The 24,968-nt window shown below is 40.3% G+C and overlaps 1 long non-coding RNA gene across 2 annotated transcripts in view; it reads right to left on the reverse strand.

Annotated features, from left to right (window-relative positions):
• LOC139186433 (uncharacterized) overlaps positions 1–24,968 on the reverse strand; it is a 243,668-nt gene that overhangs the window by 86,449 nt on the left and 132,251 nt on the right. Inside the window, exon 3 of one of the 2 annotated variants that reach the window (XR_011569970.1) lies at positions 12,552–16,308. The exons of the other annotated variant lie outside the window; for it this stretch is intronic. This is a non-coding gene — a long non-coding RNA (uncharacterized lncRNA). Of the gene's footprint in view, positions 1–12,551; positions 16,309–24,968 lie in introns of those variants that run through there. 2 annotated transcript variants of the gene reach the window in all.

Genomic DNA, 24,968 nt, shown 5'->3' on the forward strand with positions numbered 1-24,968 from the left:
TTTATGCAAATATGGGCACAATAAAAGACAGAAACAGTATGGGTCTAATAGAAGAAGAAGATATTAAGAAGAGGTGTCAATAATACACAGAAGAACTATGCAAACAAGATATTAATGACCCAGATAATCATGATGGTGTAGCCAGACATCTTGGAGTGTGAAGTGGGCCTTAGGGAACATCGCTCTGAACAAAGCTACTGGAGGTGATGGAATTTCAGCTGAACTATTCTAAATCCTAAAAGAAGATGCTGTTAAAGTGTTGCACTTAATATGCCAGCAAATTTGGAAAACTCAGCAGTGGCCACAGGACTGGAAAAGGTGTATTCATTCCAATCTCAAAGAAGAGCAATGGCAAAGAATGCTCAAACTACCTCACAATTGCACTCATCTCACATGCTAGCAAAGAAATGCTCAAAATTCTCCAAGCTAGGCTTCAACAGTATGTGAACTAAGAACTTCCAGATGTTCAAGCTGGATTTAGAAGTGTCACAGGAACCAGAGATCAAATTGCCAACATCCATTGGATCATAGAAAAAGCAAGAGAATTCCAGAAAAACAAATACTTCTGCTTCAATGACTATGCTAAAGCCTTTGACTATGTGGATCACAACAAACTGTGGAAAATTCTTATAAAGATGGGAATACCAGACCACCTTACCTGCTTCCTGTGAAACCTGTATGCAGGTCAAGAAGAAACAGTTAGAACCAGACGTAGAACCATGGACTGGTTCCAAATTGGGAAAGGAGTATGACAAGGCCATACACTGTCACCCTGCTTATTTAAATTACATGCTTGAGAAAGAAGAATGGAACTGGAGGAATCAACCTACCTGACTTCAGGCTCTGCTACAAAGCCACAGTTATCAAGACAGTATGGTACTGGCACAAAGACAGAAATATTGATCAATGGAATAAAATAGAAAGCCCAGAGATAAATCCACGCACATACGGACACCTTATCTTTGACAAAGGAGGCAAGAATATAAAATGGATTAAGGACAATCTCTTTAACAAGTGGTGCTGGGAAATCTGGTCAACCACTTGTAAAAGAGTGAAACTAGACCACTTTCTAACACCATACACAAAAATAAACTCAAAATGGATTAAAGATCTAAACGTAAGACCAGAAACTATAAAACTCCTAGAGGAGAACAGAGGCAAAACACTCTCTGACATACATCACAGCAGGATCCTCTATGACCCACCTCCCAGAATATTGGAAATAAAAGCAAAAATAAACAAATGGGACCTAATTAACCTTAAAAGCTTCTGCACATCAAAGGAAACTATTAGCAAGGTGAAAAGATAGCCTTCAGAATGGGAGAAAATAATAGCAAATGAAGCAACTGACAAACAACTAATCTCAAAAATATACAAGCAACTCCTACAGCTCAACTCCAGAAAAATAAATGACCCAATCAAAAAATGGGCCAAAGACATTTGGCCATTTTGGACATTTCTCCAAAGAAGACATACAGATGGCTAACAAACACATGAAAAGATGCTCAACATCACTCATTATCAGAGAAATGCAAATCAAAACCACTATGAGGTACCATTTCACACCAGTCAGAATGGCTGTGATCCAAAAGTCTACAAATAATAAATGCTGGAGAGGGTGTGGAGAAAAGGGAACCCTCTTACACTGTTGGTGGGAATGCAAACTAGTACAGCCACTATGGAGAACAGTGTGGAGATTCCTTAAAAAACTGGAAATAGAACTGCCTTATGATCCAGCAATCCCACTGCTGGGCATACACACTGAGGAAACCAGAAGGGAAAGAGACACGTGTACCCCAATGTTCATCGCAGCACTGTTTATAATAGCCAGGACATGGAAGCAACCTAGATGTCCATCAGCAGATGAATGGATAAGAAAGCTGTGGTACATATACACAATGCAGTATTACTCAGCCATTAAAAAGAATACATTTGAATCAGTTCTAATCAGATGGATGAAACTGGAGCCTATTATACAGAGTGAAGTAAGCCAGAAGGAAAAACATAAATACAGTATACTAACGCATATATATGGAATTTAGAAAGATGGTAACAATAACCCGGTGTATGAGACAGCAAAAGAGACACTGATGTATAGAACAGTCTTATGGACTGTGGGAGAGGGAGAGGGTGGGAAGATTTGGGAGAATGACATTGAAACATGTAAAATATCATGTAAGTAACAAGTTGCCAGTCCAGGTTCGATGCACGATACTGGATGCTTGGGGCTAGTGCACTGGGACGACCCAGAGGGATGGTATGGGGAGAGAGGAGGGAGGAGGGTTCAGGATGGGGAACACATGTATACCTGTGGCAGATTCATTTTGATATTTGGCAAAACTAATACAATTATGTAAAGTTTAAAAATAAAATAAAATTAAAAAAAAATTACATGCAGAGTATATCATGCGAAATGCTGTGCTAGATGAAGCACAAGCTGGAATCAAGATTGCAGGGAGAAATATCAATAACCTCACATATGCAGATGACATCATGCCTATGGCATAAAGTAAAGAAGAACTAAAGAGCCTCTTTTTTTTTTCTTTTCTTAAAATTTATTTTAATTGGAGGATAATTACTTTACAATATTGTGATGGCTTCTGCTGTACAACAACATGAATTGGCCACAGGTATACATGTGTCCCCCGACCCTGAACCCTCTTCCCCTTCCTTCCCCAACCTATCCCTTTGGGTTGTCCCAGAGCACTGGCTTTGGGTGCCCTGCTTCATGCATCAAACTTGCACTAGTCATCTATTTTACATATGGTATGTACAATTTCAATGCTATTCTCTCAAATCATCCCACCCTCGCCTTCTCCCACTGAGTCCAAAAGTCTATTATTTACATCTGTCTCCTTTGCTGCCCTGCATGTAGGACGTCTATACCATCTTTCTAAATTCCATGTACATATGTTAATATACAGTATTTGTCTTTCTTTTTTTGACTTACTTCACTCTGTATAATAGGCTCCAGGTTCATCCACCTCATTAGAACAGACTTAAATGTGTTCCTTTTTATAGCTGAATAATATTCCATTGTATATATGTACCACAACTTTTTAAATCTGTCAATGGACATTTAGGTTGCTTTCATATCCTAGCTATTGTAAACAGTGCTGCAGTGAACACTGGGGTACATGTGTCTCTTTCAATTCTGGCTTCCTAGAGGTGTATGCCCAGCAGGGGGATTTCTGTGTCATATGGCAATTCTACTCTCAGTTTTTTAAGGAATCTCCACACTGTTCTCATAGTGGCTCTTGTGGTTTGGTCTCCCACCAACAGCGTAAGAGGGTTACCTTTCCTCCACACCCTCTCCAGTATTTATTGTTTGTAGACATTTTGATGATGGTCATTCTGACCTGTGTGAGATGATACCTTATTGTGGTTTTGATTTGCATTTCTCTAAAGATGGGCTCGAAAAAGGACAAAAATGGTATGGACCTAACAGAAGCAGAATATATTAAAAAGAAGTGGCAAGAATACACAGAAGAATTGTACAAAAAAGATCTTCACAACCAAGATAATCACGATGGTGTGATCACTCACTTAGAGCCAGGAATCCTGGAATGTGAAGTCAAGTGGGCCTTAGAAAGCATTACTATGAACAAATCTAGTGGAGGTGATGGAATTCCAGTTGAGCTATTTCAAATCCTGGAAGATGATGCTGTGAAAGTGCTGCACTCAATATGCCAGCAAATTTGGAAAACTCAGCAGTGGCCACACGACTGGAAAAGGTCAGTTTTCATTCCAATCCCAAAGTAAGGCAATGCCAAAGAATGCTCAAAAAACCACACAATTGCACTCATCTCACATGCTAGTAGTAATGCTCAAAATTCTCCAAGCCAGGCTTCAGCAATACGTGATCCATGAACTTCCAGATGTTCAAGCTGCTTTTAGAAAAAGCAGAGGAACCAGAGACCAAATTGTCAACATCCGCTGGATCATGGAAAAAGCAAGAGAATTCCAGAAAAATATCTATTTCTGCTTCATTGACTATGCCAAAGCCTTTGACTGTGTGGATCACAATAAACTGTGGAAAATTCTTCAAGAGATGAGAATACCAGACCACCTGACCTGCCTCTTGAGAAACCTAAATACAGGTCAGGAAGCAACAGTTAGAATTGGACATGGAACAATAGACTGGTTCCAAATAGGAAAAGGAGTATGTCAAGGCTGTATATTGTCACCCTGTTTATTTAACTTATATACAGAGTACATCATGAGAAATGCTGGGCTGGAAGAAGTACAAGCTGGAAGCAAGATTGCCAGGAGAAATATCAGTCACCTCAGATATGCAGATGACACCACCCTTATGGCAGAAAGTGAAGAGGAACTAAAAAGCCTCTTGATGAAAGTGAAAGAGAAGAGTGAAAAAGTTGGCTTAAAGCTCAACATTCAGAAAACGAAGATCATAGCATCTGGTCCCATCACTTCATGGGAAATAGATAGGGAAAAAGTGGAAACAGTGTCAGACTTGATTTTTTGGGGCTCCCAAATCACTGTAGATGGTGATTGCAGCCATGAAATTAAAAGATGCTTACTCCTTGGAAGGAAAGTTATAACCAACCTAGATAGCATATTCATAAGCAGAGACATTACTTTGCCAACAAAGGTCCGTCTAGTCAAGGCTATGGTTTTTCCATTGGTCATGTATGGATGCGAGAGTTGAACTGTGAAGAAAGCTGAGCACCGAAGAATTGATGCTTTTGAACTGTGGTGTTGGAGAAGACTCTTGAGAGTCCCTTGGACTGCAAGGAGATCCAACCAGTCCATTCTGAAGGAGATCAGCCTTGGGTGTTCTTTGGAAGGACCGATGCTAAAGCTGAAAGTCCAGTACTTTGGCTGCCTCATGAGAAGAGTTGACTCATTGGAAAAGACTCTGATGCTGGGAGGGATTGAGGGCAGCAGGAGAAGGGGATGACAGAGGATGAGATGGGTGGATGGCATCACCAACTCGATGGACATGAGTTTGGGTTAATTCCGGGAGTTGGTGATGGACTGGGAGGCCTGGCATGCTGCAATTCATGGGGCCACAAAGAGTCAGACACGACTGAGCAACTGAATTAAACTGAATGAGTGATGTTGAGCATATTTTCATGCGTTTGTTAGCCATCTGAATGTCTTCTTTGGAGAAATGTCTGTTTAGGTCTTTGGCCCACTTATTAATCGGGTTGTTCATTTTTCTGGTATTCAGCTGCATAAGCTGCTTGTATATTTTGGAGATTAATTGTCAGTTGTTTCCTTTGCTATTATTTTCTCCCATTCTGAGAGCTGTCACTTTGCCTTGCTTATAGTTTCCTTTGTTGTGCAAAAGCTTTTAAACTTAATTAGGTCCCATTTCTTTATTTGTGTTTTTATTTACTTTATGAGGTTAGGCATAGAGGATATTGCTGTGATTTATTTTTAAGAGTGTTCTGCCTATGTTTTCCTCTAAGAATTTTATAGTTTCTGATCTTACATTTAGGTCTTTAATCCATTTTGAGTTTATTTTTTGTGTATGGTGTTAGAAATTGTTCTAGTTCCATTCCTTTACATGTAATTGACCAGTTTTCCCAGCACCACTTGAAGAAATTATCTTTTCTCTGTTGTATATTTTTGCCTCCTTTGTCAAAGATATGGTGTCCATAGGTGCATGGATTTACCTCTGGGCTTTCTATTTTGTTCCACTGATCTATATTTCTGTCTTTGTGCCAGTACCATACTGTCTTGATGACTGTAGCTTTGCAGTATAATCTGAAGTCAGACAGGCTGATTCCTCCAGTTACATTCTTCTTTCTCAAGATTGCTTTGGCTATTCAGGGTCTTTTCTGTTTCCATACAAATTGTGAAATTATTTATTCTACTTCTGTGAAAAATAACATTGGTAGTTTGATAGGGATTGCATTAAATCTATAGATTGCTTTGGATAGTATACTCATTTTCACTATATTGATTCTTCCAACCCAAGAACATAGTATGTTTCTCCATCTACTTGTGTCATCTTTGATTTCTTTCATTAGTGTTTTATACTTTTCTGTATACAAGTCTTTCATTTCTTTAGGTAAATTTATTCCTAAGTATTTTATTCTTTACATTGCAGTGGAGAATGGAATTGTTTCCTTAATTTTCTCTTTCTGATTTTTCATTGTTAGTGTATAGGAATGCAAAGGATCTCTGCATATCAGTTTTATATCCTGCAACTTTACCATATCCATTGATTAGCTCCAGTAATTTTCTGGTGGCATATTCAGGGTTTTCTATGTAGAGGATCATGTCATCTGCAGATGATGAGAGCTTTACTTTTCTCTTCCAATCTGGATTCCTTTCATTTCTTTTTCTTCTCTGATTGCTGTGGCCAGGACTCCCAAAACCATGCTGAGCAGTGGTGCCACTCTCACCACTTCTATTCAACATAGCACTGTAAGTCCTAGTAATAGCGATCAGATAAGAAAAATACAAGATATTCAAATTTCAAAGAATGAAGCAATGCTGTCATTGTTTGCAGATGACATGATCCTAATACATACAAAATGCTAAGTGAAAGTGTTAGTTGCTCAGTCGTGCCAGACACTTTGTGACCCCATGGACTGCAGCTAACCAGGTTTCACTTCCAAGGGATTTTCCAGGCAAGGAGACTGGAGTGGTTTGCCATTTCCTTCTCCATAAACAGCCTCTTGATGAAGGTAAAAGAAGAGAGTGGAAAAGCTGGCTTAAAAATCAACATTCAAAAAATGAAGATCATGGCATCCAGTCACATCACTTCATGGCAAATAGATGGGGAAACAATGGGAACAGTGACAGACTTTATTTTGGGGGGCTTTAAAATCACTGCAGATGGTGACTGCAGCCATGAAATTAAAGATGCTTGTTCCTTGGAAGAAAAACTATGAAAAACCTAGACAGTATGTTAAAAAGCCAGAGACATTACTTTGCCTACAAAGGTCCATCTAGTCAAAGCTATGGTTTTTCCAGTAGTCACGTATGGGTGTGAGAGTTGGTCTGTAAAGAAGGCTGAACACCAAACAACTGCTGCTTTGGAGCTGTGATTTTGGAGAAGACTCTTGAGAGTCCCTTGGACTGCAAGGAGATCAAACAGGTCATCACAAAGGAGATCAATCCTGAGTATTCATTAGAAGGACTGATGCTGAAGCTGAAATCAGAATACTTTGGCTGCCTGATGAGAACTGACTCATTGGAAAAAACCATTATGCTGGAAAAGATTGAAGGCAGGAGGAGAAGGGGATGATGAGAAGTTTGGATGGCATCACCGATTCAATGGACATGAGTCTGAGCAAACCCCAGGAGATGGTGAAGGACAAAAAGCCTGGAGTGCTGCAGTCCATGGGGCTGCAAGTAGTTGGACACGACTGAGTGACTGAACAACAACAATAAAGAAAGGAAGAATAAGATTTTTTTCCTTTAAAAAGAAAACCTACAAAGTAGGTTGCCAGGGGCAGCAAGAAAGTGGAAATGGGGATGACAGCTAAAGTATACAGAATTTCTGTATACTTTATGATAAAAACGTTCTGGAATTAGGTGGTGGTGATGGTTATAAAACTGTGTGCGTATACTTAAAAAACACTGAATTGTACACTTTATATAGGGTAATTTGTGGTATTTAAATTTCATTTGTAAAATACCTGAAGTGTATTTTACACTTACCAGTTCAGTTCAGTTCAGTCACTCAGTCGTGTCCAACTCTTTGCCACCCAATGGACTGCAGCATGCCTGACTTCCCTGTTCATCACCAACTCCCAGAACTTGCTCAAACTCATGTCCATGGAGTCAGTGATGCTATCCAACCGTCTTATCCTCTGTCACACACTTCTCCTCCTGCCTTCAATCTTTCCCAGCATCAGGGTCTTTTCCAATGAGTCAGCTCTTCTCATCAGGTGGCCAAAGTATTGGAGCTTCAGCTTCAGCATCAGTCCTTACAATGAATATTCAGGAATGATTTCCTTTAGGATTGACTTGTTGGATCTCCTTGCAGTCCAAGGGACTCTCATGAGTCTTCTCCAAGGCCATACCTTGAATGCATCAATTCTTCAGTGCTCAGCTTTCTTTATAGTCCAACTCTTACATCCATACATGACTATTGGAAAACCCATAGCTTTGACTATATGGATCTTTGTCAGCAAAGTAATGTCTCTGCTTTTTAAAATGCTGTTTATGTTGGTCAGAGCTTTCCTTCCAAGGAGCAAGAGGCTTCTAATTTCATGCCTGCAGTCACCATCTGCAGTGATTTTGGAGCCCAAGAAAATAAAGTCTGTCACTGTTTCCACTGTTTCCCCATTTATTTGCCATGAAGTGATGGGACCAGATGCCACGATCTTTGTTTTCTGAATGTTGAGCTTTAAGCCAATTTTTTCACTCTCTACTTTCACTTTCATCAAGAGGCTCTTCAGTTCCTCTTTGCTTTCTGCCATAACGGTGGTGTCGTCTGCATATCTGAGGTTATTGATATTTCTCCCGGCAATCTTGATTCCAGCTTGTGCTTCATCCAGCCCAGTGTTTCTCATGATGTATTCTGCATATAAGGTAAATAAGCAGGGTGACAATATACAGCTTTGATTTACTCCTTTCCTGATTTGGAACCAGCCCATTGTTCCATGTCTGGTTCTGTTTCTTCTTGACTGGCATACAGATATATTTCTTAGGAGGCAGGTAAGATGGCCTAGTACTTCCATTTCTTTAAGAATTTCCCACAGTTTGTTGTGATCCACACAGTCAAAGGCTTTGGTATAGTCAATAAAGCAGTAGATGTTTTTCTGGAACTCACTTGCTTTTCCTATGATCCAACAGATGCTGGCAATTTGATCTCTGGTTCCTCTGCCTTTCTAAATACAGCTTGAGCATCTGGAAATTCTCAGTTCACATACTGTTGGAGCTTCTCTTGAAGAATTTTGATCGTCTCTTTACTACCATGAGATAAGTGTGATTGTGCAGTAGTTTGAACATTCTTTGGCATTGCATTTCTTTGGGACTGGAATGAAAACTGACCTTTTCCATTCCTGTGGCCACTGCTGAGTTTTTCAAATTTGCTGGCATATTGAGTGCAACACTTTCAAAGCATCATCTTTTAGGATTTGAAACCACTCAACTGGAATTCCATCACCTCCACTAGCTTTATTCATAGTGATGTTTCCTAAGACCCACTTGGCTTCCCATTCCAGGATGTCTGGCTCTAGGTGAGTGATCATAGCATCATGGTTATCTGGGTCCTGAAGATCATTTTGTATAGTTCTTCTATATTCTTGCCATCTCTTCCTAATCTTCTGTTTCTGTTAGGTCCATACTGTTTCTGTCCTTTATTGTGCCCATATTTACATGAAATGTTCCTTTGGTATCTCTAATTTTCTTAAAGAAATGTCTAGTCTTTCCCATTCTATTGCTTTCCTCTATTTCTTTGCATTGATCACTGAGGAAGGCTTTCTTATCTCTCCTTGCTATTCTTTGGAACTCTGTGTTCAGATGGGTATGTGTTTCCTTTTCCTTTGCCTTTCACTTCTTTTCTTTCCTCAGCTATTTGTGAGGCCTCCACAGACAATTATTTTGCCTTTTAGCATTCCTTTTTCTTAGCGATGGTCTTGATACCACCTCTTGTACCACGTCATGAACTTCTGTCCACAGTTCTTCAACCATGATCAGATCTAATCCCTTGAATCTATTTGTCACTTCCACTGTATAATTGTGAGGGATTTGATTTAGGTCGTCCCTGAATGGTGTAGTGGTTTTCCCTACTTTCTTCAAGTCTGAATTTGGCAGTAAGGAGTTCATGATCTGAGCCACAGTCAGTTCCCGGTCTTATTTTTGCTGACTGTATAGAGCTTCTCCATCTTTGGCTGCAAAGAATATAATCAATCTGATTTCAGTGTTGGCCATCTGGTGATGTCCATGTGTAGAGTTGTTGGAAGAGGGCGTTTGCTACGACCAGTGCTTTCTCTTGGCAAAACTCTGTTAGCCTTTGCAGTGCTTCATTCTGTACATCAAGGCCAAACTTGCCTGTTTCTCCAGTTATCTCATGTCTTCCTACTTTTGCATTCCAGTCCCCCACCATGACACATTCATCTTTTTTTGGTGTTAGTTCTAGAAGGTCTTGTACATCATCATAGAACCCTTCAACTTCAGCTTCTTCAACATTAGTGGTTGGGGCATAGACTTGGATTACTGTGATATTGAATGGTTTGCCTTTGAAATGAACAGAGATCATTCTGTCATTTTTAAGATTGCACCCAAGTACTGCATTTTGTACTCTTTTGTTGACTATGAGGACTGCTCTAATTCTTTTAAGAGATTCTTGCCACCCAAGATGGATGTGTAGGGCCACCCAAGATGGACGGGTCATGATAGAGAATTCTAAGAAAATGTGGTTCACTGGAGAAGGGAATGGCAAACCAGTTCAGTCTTCTTGCCTTGAGAACCCCATGAACAGTGTGAAAAGGCAAAAAGATACGACAGTGAAAGATGAACTCCCCATGTCAGTAGGTGCCCAATATGCTACTGGAGAAGAGTCGAATGAAATAGGACATCTCAATTCAGTGTTCAGTATCCACATGTAGCCATCAAATACTGTATAGATAGTGAAAATGTAGATCTTTGTTATTCTTATTAGAGTGTTTTAAGGACCAGTATCATCAGCATTACTTGGGAGCCAGTTAAAACGTAGAATCTCAGACAAACTAGTGATTACAAGATGGGACAGAGGTAGGATGAAGGGCAGATAGGTGAAGGGGTTCAAGGGATACAAACTACCAGGTATAAAATAACTAAGTTACAAGGATGTAATGTACAGCACAAGGAAAATAGTCAATATTTTATAATTACTGTGTATGCATTATGCAATATAGTCTATAAAAATATGAAATTACTACATTGTACACCTGAAACTAATGTAATATTGTAACTCAACTATTCTTCAATTTAAAAAAGGAGAGATAAGCAGTGACCATTATCAATATATAAACTGTAAATTTGTCCAAATAATTTGTCAAAATAACTCCAATAAATTGGAACTTATAGCACTAAAGATATTCAAGGTAACTAAAATTTATAGTTTGAATCCAAACTAGATTTCCCCTACTATATAGATAAGACCACATCAATCTTGTTCCCCAGTGTTTATGTGAGTCTGTTTCCTAAAACTGTACAAATGTTAGATAACTGTGAAGAAGGCTGAGTGCCAAAGAATTGATGCTTTTGAAATGTGGTGTTGGAGAAGACTCTTGAGAGTCCCTTGGACTAGAAGGAGATCCAACCAGTCCATTCTGAAGGAGATCAGCCCTGGGATTTCTTTGGAGGGAATGATGCTAAAGCTGAAACTCCAGTACTTTGGCCACCTCGTGCAAAGAGTCGACTCACTGGAAAAGACTCTGATGCTGGGAGGGATTGGGGGCAGGAGGAGAAGGGGACGACAGAGGATGAGATGGCTGGATGGCATCACTGACTCGATGGACGTGTCTGAGTGAACTCCGGGAGTTGGTGATGGACAGGGAGGCCTGGTGTGCTGCAATTCATGGGGTCGCAAAGAGTCGGACACAACTGAGCGACTGAACTGAACTGAACTGAATATATTATAAATAAATTCCTTTTCTTCTGTTATTGTTCAGCTCAGTCATCTTTATATATGCTTAATCCTTGCTAGTCACTTGTGCTATTACATTTTCTTATTTTTTTTTTTTTCATTTCCCTTGGTATATCAGTGTTTTTGTTACTGGTTTCTAAGAATGCATTTATGATTAAGAATGCTAACCATTTGTCATGCGATGCAAATGAAATAGCATATTTTATACACCAACTTACTATGGTGTTTTGTATTTTGGTTGTGTGTTAAAATATAGTCATGTTTATTTTTAATTAATTAATTGCTAATTAATTAAAAAGAAAGGGAGAAATTTGAAAAACAAAAGTGAAAAAAAAAAGAAATGTGGAACCTCAGACTGGAGCCCAGAAGTGCCGCCTCAGAATCTGCATTCTAACAAGATCCTGCGGTGATTTTTACACTCCCCCAAGTTCCAGAAGGCTGATTGTATTAATATTGCCAGCAGCTGACCCTGCTGAGTAATTGCAGGACTGCCAGCAAAGAAGAAATAATTCTTTAGTGGGATCTAAATTACCTAACATTACCGAATCAGTACTTCAATTCTCTTCCACTCACCTCTTACCCTATGTTACAGAACCTAATTTTGTTATTTGCTCCTAATTGCTCCTGAGACTTTTGCCCACTCCTGGCTGAGAGTCTAAGTTTGAGATGATTCCAAGCTCAGGGTCACTGACTAAATTTAATGACAATCTCTTTGTGTCTGTAAATCTACTAAAGATGACAGTTTTGAAAACCATACAGCTTTGCTTACCCAGAGTTTTGTGGTAAGCCCAGAAGGCTGTGGAAGCATACGTACTTTTATCCATTGTATAGCCACAGCAGTGAACAGACTGGGGCAACTGTGGGTCACATATTTTCCATGTTAATTGGAGGAATGTGCACTAATTTTATAAATAATTCCCAACAGTCCACATCTCCCTTTCTCCTAATATAAGGACAGAAGGGGAGAAAAAAACACACACAGAGATACAGAGAGAATACAATGCATTTGTTTTTATTTACATTTTAGCTGTGCTTAAAACAAACTACAGCATATTATTTCAAGGGCATTCATTATTCACTAGAAATGATTCCAAAGAAGTTGAGAGCACATTTTCAGATTTACTGGGAAGTGAGTCTATCTCTAAAGGACTCTAGGTTCTAGTCCTTTTCCTGTTACTATGGATGTAAGATGTAGTCATGTATGGATGTAGAATGTAGTCATGTACGGATGTGAAAGTAAAACCATAAAGAAAGCTGAGCACCGAAGAATTGATGCTTTTAAGCTGTGGTGTTGATAAGATTCTTGAGAGTCCCTGGGACTGTAAGGAGGTCAAACCAGTCAATTCTAAAGGAAATCAGTCCTGAATATTCACTGGAAGGACTGATGCTGAAGCTAAAGCTCCAATACTTCAGCCACCTAATGAAAAGAACTGACTCACTGGAAAAGACCTTAATGCTGGAAAAGATTGAAGGCAGGAGGAGAAGGAGATGACAGAGGATGAGATGGTTGAACGGCATAACTGACTCAATGGACATGAGTGAGTTTGAGCAAGCTCCTGGAGTTGGTGATGGACAGGGAGGCCTGGTGTGCTGCAGCCCATGGGGTAGCAAAGATTTAGACATAACTCAGTGACTGAACTGACTGACTGAACTGATGGATGTAGAAAATTTCAAAAAACAACATGATTGATATTTACAGCACTGAGGAGTTTTCTTTTTCTCCCTCTGTGTAACCTGAACTTCCTTTCTGTATGTCCCATAACTTTTGTATCTTTCTTAACCTGAAAAATACAGAATTATAGAGGCTTTGTTAAATATTATCATTTTCATTGAAAAGCTTGACATCTAACTTGCCCTTCACCCTAATATGTGTCGGTATTCATAAAATAAAAATGTCATGAGTGTTATAAGTATGTTCATTCTTCATCACCACGTGACTGGAGGACTCCCTTTACACAATGAGCTTTGCTGAATGGAATGGCGAGTACAAAAAGAATGAATCCTGTGCTCTGCTTTCCAAAAGTATGCAACACATTGAAAACACAGCATAATGAACTAGAGCCCAGAATTACAGGAGAAAATTAGAGGTATGCAAAAAACATGTTTAAAGTTCTGTATTATAACAGTGAAGGTGAGGGAGGTCATTTCAGTGTGTGGTCAGGAATGGATGGCCAAAAGCAGCTGCTGGGAGAAAGTGGCTTTGAGCTAAAACTGGAGGACAAGAAGAATTTGTAAATACAGCAATATTGGGATACAGCATTCTATGAAAAGGGAAGATTTTCAAGAACCATTTTGCTTTAATTGTTGTTCAGTCAGTAAGTCATGTCCAGTGTTTTTCGACCCATGGACTGCAGCACTTCATGGAAGGTAAATAAAAAAACAGTCAATTTCTGGGGCTTCTCTGGTGGGCCAGTGGTTGAGACTTCATGCTCCCACTGCACAGGGCATGGGTTTGATCCCTGGTCCCATGTTGGGAAACTAAGACCCTGCAAGCCATTGTGGGATAGCCAAAAAGTGAAAAGAAAAAAAAAAAAAAAATCCACACCAAAAAAATCACTTTCTGCTCTAGGAACAATTTTATTAGTGCTGTCCTGCAGATGTGACAGATCAATCCCATGTCCTGAGGACAAAGAAGAGGAAAATCAAGTTGAACTATAAGGAATAATTCTCTGCCACCGAAACAGTTGGGAAAGAAGACAAAATTAGCAGGGGTTTTTGAAGTGAAATAATCTCCTGGCATTGAACAACCTGCTGACCAGTTAATTATAAATGAATGACTTTTACAAGTTTTTATTTTTATTTTGTGGTAGGGTCCTGTACACAATCAGTATAAATAATGCAATCAATATACTTAATAAATGAATGTTATCAATATTAAGTAGCCATAGCTCTAATACTTAAATCTATGTTTTAATAAATTTCAAAACTGTTCTTTGCTCCTTAGTTAAGTTACAAAAAAAGAAGGAAGTTGTTGATCAAGAATGTTAAGGTATATCTTTTTAATAAATAAGCTATGGTCTTACTAAAGCACAAATAGTAATTTAGGGAAGTAGTCATAACCTTGAGACAAACATCAGAAGCCTATTAAGGGTAGTGACACATTCAACTGAAGAGTTTTCTAGAAACTCAAGGGTCTTCACATATCTTTTAAGAGAAATGAAATTTGGGGTAAGGCAGAACTCAGGAACTGAGATAAACAAGCCTTTTATGTTTTAATATGTGTGGTTGTGATTTGCACACATAATACAAAGAGTTCATTCACTTTTTTTCCTCACAAAAGTAATGTAATGCTAAAATGAATTGATTTTTCTCAAATGTCCAAATGTATTTATCTTTTTCCTCTCATAATGTCAGACATTACTTTTGGCAGATGATGTTGAAAACACAAAGTGTTTAGTTAACCACTTGGGCAGCTGTGGATTCTTTCTTTTTCTTTCCAATTAATGAATAAGCACTTCCTTGCAGCAAAGAATGGAGGTGAAGTTAGCATTTAATTGACAATGGAACAATCTTGAATAAAAACAAGTATCTGAGAGGGAAAAAAATGCCCTCAAGAAATATATTGTTTATGCATCGCACGTAGACAGCACCATCCCTGCACCTGTTTTCAGATGGGAAGAACTCCAGGTCACATAGGAGGAATACGCTTCTCTTTTTAAGCTGATTGCTTCTAAATGTAGCTCAACATAATGGGTCCTCACAGTTTTGTGTTCTGCTTTCAGCAAAACACAAAAATCTGGACCTGTTTTGATTTGCAAGGACAGTCACAGCCATTTCAGAAGACGTCTACATCTTTCTTCTGAAGACTTGGATTATTAATGGTGACAGTTGAATCCTCTCTTCCCCTTCTGTGATTAACATTTCTTACTGAAGCCATTGGTTATTTTCTCAGAGTATTGGGGGTGGCAGATGGAGGGATCCTCTCTGCTCAAGTAAATAGCAAGGTCGGCAGGATTTCTAAGGTTACTGACACTGTGTGTCTGTGGGATCTGTGGGATATATATGGAAGACTCTTTGAATTTGCAAAATGCTGCCTCCACAAAAAGAAGTGATCTCAAAAAGGAAAGTACTTTATTTGCCTTAAACTTTGATTAGTTTGAAAGTCCTGCCATTGGCAGTTTGAAAGATATTACCAAAAACTGGGAAGTTCCAGGCTCTACTTTGACACATGCCTGTAGCCCAGGACTTTTAATATTTATGGGATATGACTTCTAACTGCCAATGATCACTTATTTTCCACAAGCTGTGGGCAAATACTGATTGCCTGAAGAGCCAGGAACATGGTAAGCTCCAGATTCAATATCGTACTTGCAGTAGACGGAGATTTCATCTTCATGGGGATAGTCATCACTGTTCTTCACCAACAGGCTACTCGGAATTTGTCACAGACTGTTGAGGATACCAAGACTTTATAACCCTCCAACAATCAGATCAGATCAGAGCTTGAACCAGAAAAAACAACAATCAGTTCTGTTCAGTCACTCAGTCATGTCTGACTCTTTGCCACCCCAAGGACAGCAGCACACCAGACCTTCCTGTCCATCACCAACTCCTGGAGCTTGCTCAAAATCATGTCCATCGAGTCAGTGATGCCATCCAACCATCTCATCCTCTGTCATCCCCTTCTCCTCCTGCCTTCAATCTTTTCCAGCATCAGGGTCTTTTCCAATGAGTCAGTTCTTTTCATCAGGTGGCCAAAGTATAGGAGCTTCAGCTTCAGCATCAATCCTTCCAATGAATATTCAGGACTGAATATAAGAACATAACATAAGAACAATATAATATAATATATATAATAATATACATAAAATAATATAATAAGGACTGAATATAAGAACAATAGTGTCTCTTGTAAAACATGGCCTTCTGAAAATGCATAAAAGACCAAACTTCATAGCTATAAAAGTGGTTGAAAAAAATATAACTGAAGGAGAATGAGAATCAAGAAAGGAATATTTTAAAAATATTTGGGTAGGTGGTAACTTCCTTCTTTAAGATCCCCTCCTCCGTCCCCGTTAGTATGTAGTCACCTGAGGGGAGAGGTCTTGGTTTTGGTCCCTGATATGTCCCGTGTGCCTAGGACAGACTGGCACATAGTAGCACTCAATAAATGCATGGTAAGTGAACAAATGAATGAATAAATGCAACTTAACTGTTTCAGTTTGGGCAGCTGTCTTTTCATTAAAATGGGAGCTGTACACAAGGATAGTTTGGAGTCGAATGACTAATGGAGCAACACATACATTTTTTCTGAGTTTGATCAAATTCATTAGAGTGGTTCAGTGGCAAAGAATCTGCCTGCCAATTCAGGAGACATGGGTTTGATCCCTGGTCAGGGAAGATCCCACGTGTGGCAGAGGAACTAAGCCTGTGCACCACAGGCTACAACTGCTGAGCCCATGTGCCATAAGTACTGAAAGCCACACCTAGAGCCCATGCCCTAGGACACGACTGAAGCGACTTAGCAGCAGCAGCAGACAAGAGATAACAATATTAGAGTATTGATACAGATTGTACTTTTAGAATTTGAGGAAGGGGCTTGGAACTTTTGTTCAACCACACACAAAATATTCCAGAAGTATCTTGAAATATATTTCAAGTATATGTTAGAACACCTCAGAAGAGGTGTGCACAGGAAATAGACATCAATTCCCCAGAGTCCTGCCCCTTGGAGAGAACAGAGTAGTATTTAGAGATGGTTCTCTCCAGTTCTTTTTCGTGAATACATATACACATATGTAAGTACATATTCTCTTATGAGATTTGAAAATGTTTGTAATAATTCCTTCCTTTGCAACTTGGGACTAAACTTATGAGCAAGCAGAGTGTAAGCAGACTAAGAACATTTTAATCCTGTGGGAATATGGATTTTGTAGCACTCTATGAACCCATGAAGTGTCCCCATTTGGCTAATGTGTCCTTTGACAGGGTGGAAAATGTTAACATAGAAAAAAGAAAAAGAAATAACCGAATAGTTAACTCATTTTCCAATAGACCATCTGAATTGTTCCATTAGAAATTTCATAAATATTTGACATTTTACTCAACTCTTGTTTAGTTGCTACTGAAATGAAAGAGAATTTGCCAAAGTCCTTGATTGACAAGTGATGCAGTTCTTCAATGTCTCAGTGATGAAGTGTGTGCCTTGAAGAGAAATTCTTGTGTAAAAGGACAGAGAAAACAATCTGATACCAGGAACCAAAGTCACGTGTGTGTGTGTGTGTATGCTGGCATTTGTGCAGTCTCCACTGTAATAATTTTTCCTTTCTTTTTTGGGCTGTACCGGGTTTTTGTTGCTCTGCGGGTTTTTTTCTCTTGTGGCAGAGTGAGGGCTACTCTAGCTGTGGTGTACAGGCTTCTCACTGAAGGGCATGGGCCCTAGGCGTGGCCTTCAGTGCTTGTGGCACATGGGCTCAGCAGTTGTAGCCTGCGGTGCACAGGCTTAGTTCCTCTGCCACACATGGGATCTTCCCTGACCAGGGATCAAACCCATGTCTCCTGAATTGGCAGGCAGATTCTTTGCCACTGAACCACTCTAGTGAATTTGATCAAACTCAGAAAAAATGTATGTGTTGCTCCATTAGTCATTCGACTCCAAACTATCCTTGTGTACAGCTCCCATTTTAATGAAAAGACAGCTGCCCAAACTGAAACAGTTAAGTTGCATTTATTCATTCATTTGTTCACTTACCATGCATTTATTGAGTGCTACTATGTGCCAGTCTGTCCTAGGCACACGGGACATATCAGGGACCAAAACCAAGAACTCACCCCTCAGGTGACTACATACTAACGGGGACGGAGGAGGGGAGAAGAAAACAAATACATCAATAATCAGTATCATTGTATATTGGAAGAAGGTAAGTGTGATACATTTTTAAAGTAAGATAAGGGAAATCAATTGTTATTAGGGTTGGGGTGCAGTTTTTAAATAAAAGGTGATATTTCAGCAAAAACTTCAAGAAGGTAAGAGAGGGAGCGAGGTAAACATCTTGGAAAATAGTGTCCCAAGCAGAAGGAACAGCCAGTGCAAAGATCCTATGGCAGGAACTTGCCTAGTGGTGTTTGAGGAGCAACAAGGCAGCCAATGTGCCAGGGGAGGGTTGTGAAGTGGAGAGAGGAATAAAGAGATATCAGGGGAGAGGGGGGAGCTGGCACAGCAAAGGACACCGGATCTCATAGATCTGCTTTTACTGTGAAGGAAATGAGAGCTCTTGGAGAGATTCAATTAGCTGTATGGAGGCAAGACTAGGGTGAGGCCAGTTAACAGGCTTTTGCACCAACCTAGACAAGAGATACAGAGAAGGCAATGGCACCCCACTCCAGTACTCTTGCCTGGAAAATCCCATGGGCAGAGGAGCCTGGTAGGCTGCAGTCCATGGGGTCGCTAAGAGTCGGACACGACTGAGCGACTTCACTTTCACTTTTCACTTTACTGCATTGGAGAAGGAAATGGCAACCCACTCCAGTGTTCTTGCCTGGAGAATCCCAGGGACGGGGGAGCCTGGTGGGCTGCCGTCTATGGGATCGCACAGAGTCGGACACAACTGAAGCGACTTAGCAGCAGCAGCAGACAAGAGATAACAACAGTTCAGATAACGGTGCTAATGGTGAAGGCTGAGAGAAATGGGTTGGATTTTTACTATATTTTGAATGTGAATAAAACAGGATTGATTTTCTGATTGACTAGAAGGAAGGATGAGAGGAAAACAGCAATCAAGGGTGCCTCCAAGAATTTTGGCCAGGACAACCTGAAGAATGGAGTTGCCGTGCACTAAGCTGGGGCAAGCTGCAAAAAAAGAGCAGCTTTGGGGGAAAATGAGATGTTCAATGCTAGATGTGTCGAGTTTGAGATGTCCCAGAGACAGAGAGGCACAGAAGATTATTTTAAGTGTCTCAGATACCAACTCCACACAAAAATGGCATTAAGAAATAGCTGGGTAAAGTTAGCAAAGCTCATATTTGAATCCTTCCTGGGATAACCTGAGCTGGGTTATCCTCACCCAGTTTCTGATCTCTCTGAGAGTCTTCATTCTGCTGTTCCCTCCCATTAGAATTTCCTTATAGAGCTATTTATTCACATATTTTAAAACAGAGCGTTCTCTTCAATAATGAGGCTGTGAGCATATTTCCTACTCACAGGCACTGCAAATAAAAAATGCTGGGAAAGCACTCTCGCCACCAAGGCTGGCAGAACCTTTAGTTCCAAAATCTGCATATCAGAACATTTTATCTTCTTACGAGACTCCTGACTCTTGACAAAGAAAAAGTAGGTGAGGAAATGGGGGGGATGGATTCTAAAGTAATTTTATGTTTACTGCTAATCTAGAAACCTGCATTTGCTCTTTACATTAGAAAATGATGCAAAGGAACACGTTGACAAGAAGTCATTTAACAAGTAGAATCAGCCTTGATTTACACGACACGGTAACACTAGAGGTCAGCTCTGTACTTTGCCTCTGTCCATTTTCTCAGGGCAATTTGGAAGGCTGTATGTTCTGGTGATCTGAGAACGTTTCTCCAAGAAACGTTTTTTCCCCACAAACTTTATTGTGAAAAAACCATTCTAACATCACCCCCAAACTTTTGCGAACAGACACCTGAAACATTTATCCTCTAAGCCACAAGGGGGTGTTAGGTTCGGTGTGACACAAGCAGAGCACCAAAGTCCAGCCACCTCCAGTGTGAGCAGCTTCATCCGTGGATCCTTGGGGGATGCAGAAATATCAGCATTTCTGGTCTGAGCCAATGAGTACAAGACTGAGAAGGTACTGGCAAAGGACGGAAGATTGATGGAGACAGAAGAACTGAACAGGAGACAGGGTCCTGGGTTGGTTTCCTCACCTGTCAAACGGTGGGAGTTTTCATCCAGGAGATTGTTCTGAGAACTAAGTCAGTCAAGATATGCAAACTACTTCATCTGGTGGTATTCAAGAATTCAGTACTATTCCCACTAAGTAAGACTCTTCTTAAAAACTTTTATTGGGGTACAGTTACTTTACAATGTTGTATTAGTTTCATTGGCAGAGGTGTGGATGGACCTGGAAACTGTCATACAGAATGAAGTAAGTCAGAAAAAAAAGCAAATATTATATACTAATGCATATACATGAAGTCTAGAAACATGGTACAGATGAACCTACGTGTAAAGCAGAAATAGAGACACAGGCATAGAGAACAAAAGTAGGGCACAGGGGGAACAGGAAAGTGGGGTGAATGGGAGACTGGACGGATACACAGATACTATTGACACTGTGCATATAGTAAATAATCAGTGAGAACCTGCTGGATAGCACGGGCAACTCAGCTCAGTGCTCCGTGGTGACCTAAATGGGAAAGAAATCCGAAAAAGAGGGGAAATGTGTATACATATAGCTGATTCACTTTGCTAAATAAAACCCCTAACAAAGTACTTGGCACATAATACGAGTTTCGTATGAGATCTGCTGTCAGAATAACTCAGGAACCCAATAAGCAGATGTGTTATGAAAGGAGACCCAATAGGAGGATGAGGGAAAACTAAACTGTCCACCTCCTGTACATGAAGAACTATACAAGGTTCTTCACCCTCAGGATCACGTGTAATAGTTCAAACAGCCTTCCAAGGTAGATACTGTGATCTGTTTCAGAGATGCGGAAATGGAAGTTCAGAGAGGTCCAGGTGCTCACAGCAAAGACCTCTGTATAGGTGGAAAGATGCTGCACAGCATCTTTGTGTGTCAGTTTAACACATTATGTTTTCAGATTGTCTGACTGTCTGGGTTTCCCATTTACAAACCCTGGGAACTCAGTGACTATCCCAACCAAATATCCTCTGGCCCCAAGCTAAGGTGCCTTTGCAGGAACTTGTCGGCTCCATGTTAAGCATGTAGATGGGGCAGGGCAGGGACAGTTCTTAGAGAAAGGGTTGTGGGGCAGACGAAACCAAAGGCACCGATGTCCTAGGAAAGCTTATGCTAAATACTCTTATATGATAAAGACAGTCAGTGATTGGAGGATTCTTGCTTTCATTCAGTCACTCAACGAACTTTTGAGAGTTAGCAGTGTGTGGAAAAAGCAAGAGAGTTCCAGAAAAACATCTATTTCTGCTTTATTGACTATGCCAAGGCCTTTGACTGTGTGGATCACAATAAACTGTGGAAAATTCTGAAAGAGATGGGAATACCAGACCACCTGACCTGCCTCTTGAGAAACCTATATGCAGGTCAGGAAGCAATAGTTAGAACTGGACATGGAACAATAGACTGGTTCCAAACAGGAAAAGGAGTACGTCAAGGCTATATATTGTCACCCTGCTTATTTAACTTATATGCAGAGTACATCATGAGAATTGCTGGGCTGGAAGAAGTACAAGCTGAAATCAAGATTGCTGGGAGAAATATCAATCACCTCAGATATGCAGATGACACCACCCTTATGGCAGAAAGTAAAGAGGAACTAAAAAGCCGCTTGATGAAAGTGAAAGAGGAGAGAGAAAAAGTTGGCTTAAAGCTCAACATTCAGAAAATGAAGATCATGGCATCTGGTCCCATTACTTCATGGCAAATAGATGGGGAAACAGTGGAAATCGTGTCAAACTTTATTTTTCTGGGCTCCAAAATTACTGCAGATGGTGATTGCAGCCATGAAATTAAAAGATGCTTACTCCTTGGAAGGAAAGTTATGACCAACCTAGATAGCATATGCAAAAGCAGTGACGTTACTTTGCCAACAAAGGTCAGTCTAGTCAAGGCTATGGTTTTTCCAGTGGTCATGTATGGATGTGAGAGTTGGACTGTGAAGAAAGCTGAGCACTGAAGAATTGATGCTTTTCAACTGTGGTGCTGGAGAAGACTCTTGAGAGTCTGGAGATCCAACCAATCCATTCTAAAGGAGATCACTCCTGGGTGCTCTTTGGAAGGAATGATGCTGAAGCTGAAACTCCAGTACTTTGGCCACCTTATGCAAAGAGTTGACTCATTGGAAAAGACTGATGCTGGGAGGGATTTGGGGCAGGAGGAGAAGAGGACAACAGAGGATGAGATGGCTGGATGGCATCACCAACTCGATAGACATGAGTTTGAGTCAACTCCGGGAGTTGGTAATGGACAGGGAGGCCTGGCATGCTGCAATTCATGGGGTCGCAAAGAGTCGGACATGACTGAGTGACTGAACTGAACTGAACTGAACTGAAGGTCCCTATGACAGTTAAATATCTTTCCTTAAGAAGAAAGATAAAGGATGTTTACTGTGGGGCTTTAAAACCAGAGGAAGATTTAAGGAACCAGACTTCAAGAAGGCAAGGATATATAGATACATGTATTTTCATGGTTGAGTCCCTTTGCAGTTGACCTGAAACTATCACAAACTATTGGCTATGTTGTTATGATTGTTTAGCAGCTGAATCACCACTGATTCTTTTGTGACCCCATGGACCACAACGGACTGCATGCATGCTCAGTCGCTTCAGTCATGTCTGACTCTTTGTGACCCTATGGACTATAGCCCACAAGACTCCTCTGTCCATGGGATTCTCCAGGCAAGAATACTGGAGTGGGTTGCCATGCTCCCCTTCAGTGGATCTTCCCGACCCAGGGATCGAACCCACATCTCTTGCATCTCCTCCATTGGCAGGTGGATTCTTTACCACAAGCACCATCAGGGAAGATAACTCTCTATACTCCAATACAAAATTAAAAAGTTTAAAAAAAAAAAAAAGGTGAGGAGCTTCAACCACATCTTCTCCTTACATGGGCCTTTCAGGTGAAATTTCTGAGAGACTCTCATTGTCCCAGACTTAGCTTTACCCTGATTCCTTGACCAGCTCTTTGAGTTAGGGCACCCAATTGAGAACCCCAGAAACCCACTAGGACCACACTGGATAGGAGTGACAAAGGATAAACAAAGAGCTAGATCATTGAAAAGGGGGAGAGGCGCTGTGATCTTAAAATCAACAGTTGTTCATTCTAAACAATACCATTGATGGTGGAATACAAGATAATAAAATATTACCTTATCTTCAAGAAGATTGCAGACTGACAGAGAGATGTAAACAAACATGTGTATATGTGATACGCACTGCAAAAAGCCTCTGATGCTTCCCCCTCCTCTGAACCATGTTCTTTGTAACGTGGCTCTGAGATGTCTTCCTTCAAGATGCAGAGCCAATGTCTCATTCCTTGCACTTAGGCTGCCTTGAAAGTGAAGTGAAAGTGTTAGTCACTGAGCCATGTCCAACTCTTTGGGACCATGGACTGTAGCCCACCAGGCTCCTCTGTCCATGGGATTCTCCAGGCAAGAATACTGGAGTGGGTAGCCCTTCTCCAGGGGATCTCCCTAATCCAGGGATCAAACCCACGTCTCCTGCATTGCAGGTGGATTCTTCATCACTTGAGACCCCAGGGAAGCCCCGCTGACAGTTACTTTAAAAGAATGCAGCAGTGTATAGGAATCCAAGGGATTTCTGTGTGTTGATTTTATATCCTGCAACTTTACTATAATCATTGATTAGTTCTAGTAATTTTCTGGTGGAGTCTTTAGGGTTTTCTATGTAGAGGATCATGTCATCTACAAACAATGAGAGTTTTACTTCTTCTTTTCCAATATGGATTCCTTTTATTTCTTTTTCTGCTCTGATTGCTGTAGCCCAAACTTCCAAAACTATGTTGAATAGTAATGGTGAAAGTGGGTACCCTTGTCTTGTTCCTGACTTTAGAGGAAATGCTTTCAATTTTTCACCATTGAGGATAATGTTTGCTGTGGGTTTGTCATATATAGCTTTTATTATGTTGAGGTATGTTCCTTCTATTTCTGCTTTCTGGAGAGTTTTTATCATAAATGGATGTTGAATTTTGTCAAAGGCTTTCTCTGCATCTATTGAGATAATCATATAGTTTTTATTTTTCAATTTGTTAATGTGGTGTATTACATTGATTGATTTGTGGATATTGAAGAATCCTTGCATCCCCGGGATAAAGCCCACTTGGTCATGGTGTATGATCTTTTTAATGTGTTGTTGGATTCTGATTGCTAGAATTTTGTTAAGGATTTTTGCATCTATGTTCATCAGTGATATTGGCCTGTAGTTTTCTTTCTTTGTGGTATCTTTGTCAGATCAAAACTACTATGAGGTACCATTTCACGCCAGTCAGAATGGCTGTGATCCAAAAGTCTACAAGCAATAAATGCTAGAGAGGGTGTGGACAAAAGGGAACCCTCTTACACTGTTGGTGGGAATGCAAACTAGTACAGCCACTATGGAGACCAGTGTGGAGATTCCTTAAAAAATGGAAGTAGAACTGCCTTACGACCCAGCAATCCCACTGCTGGGCATACACACTGAGGAAACCAGAAGGGAAAGAGACACGTGTACCCCAATGTTCGTCGCAGCACTGTTTATAATAGCCAGGACATGGAAGCAACCTAGATG

Source organism: Bos indicus, chromosome 13 (assembly GCF_029378745.1).
Source record: "Bos indicus isolate NIAB-ARS_2022 breed Sahiwal x Tharparkar chromosome 13, NIAB-ARS_B.indTharparkar_mat_pri_1.0, whole genome shotgun sequence".
NCBI lineage: Eukaryota > Metazoa > Chordata > Mammalia > Artiodactyla > Bovidae > Bos > Bos indicus.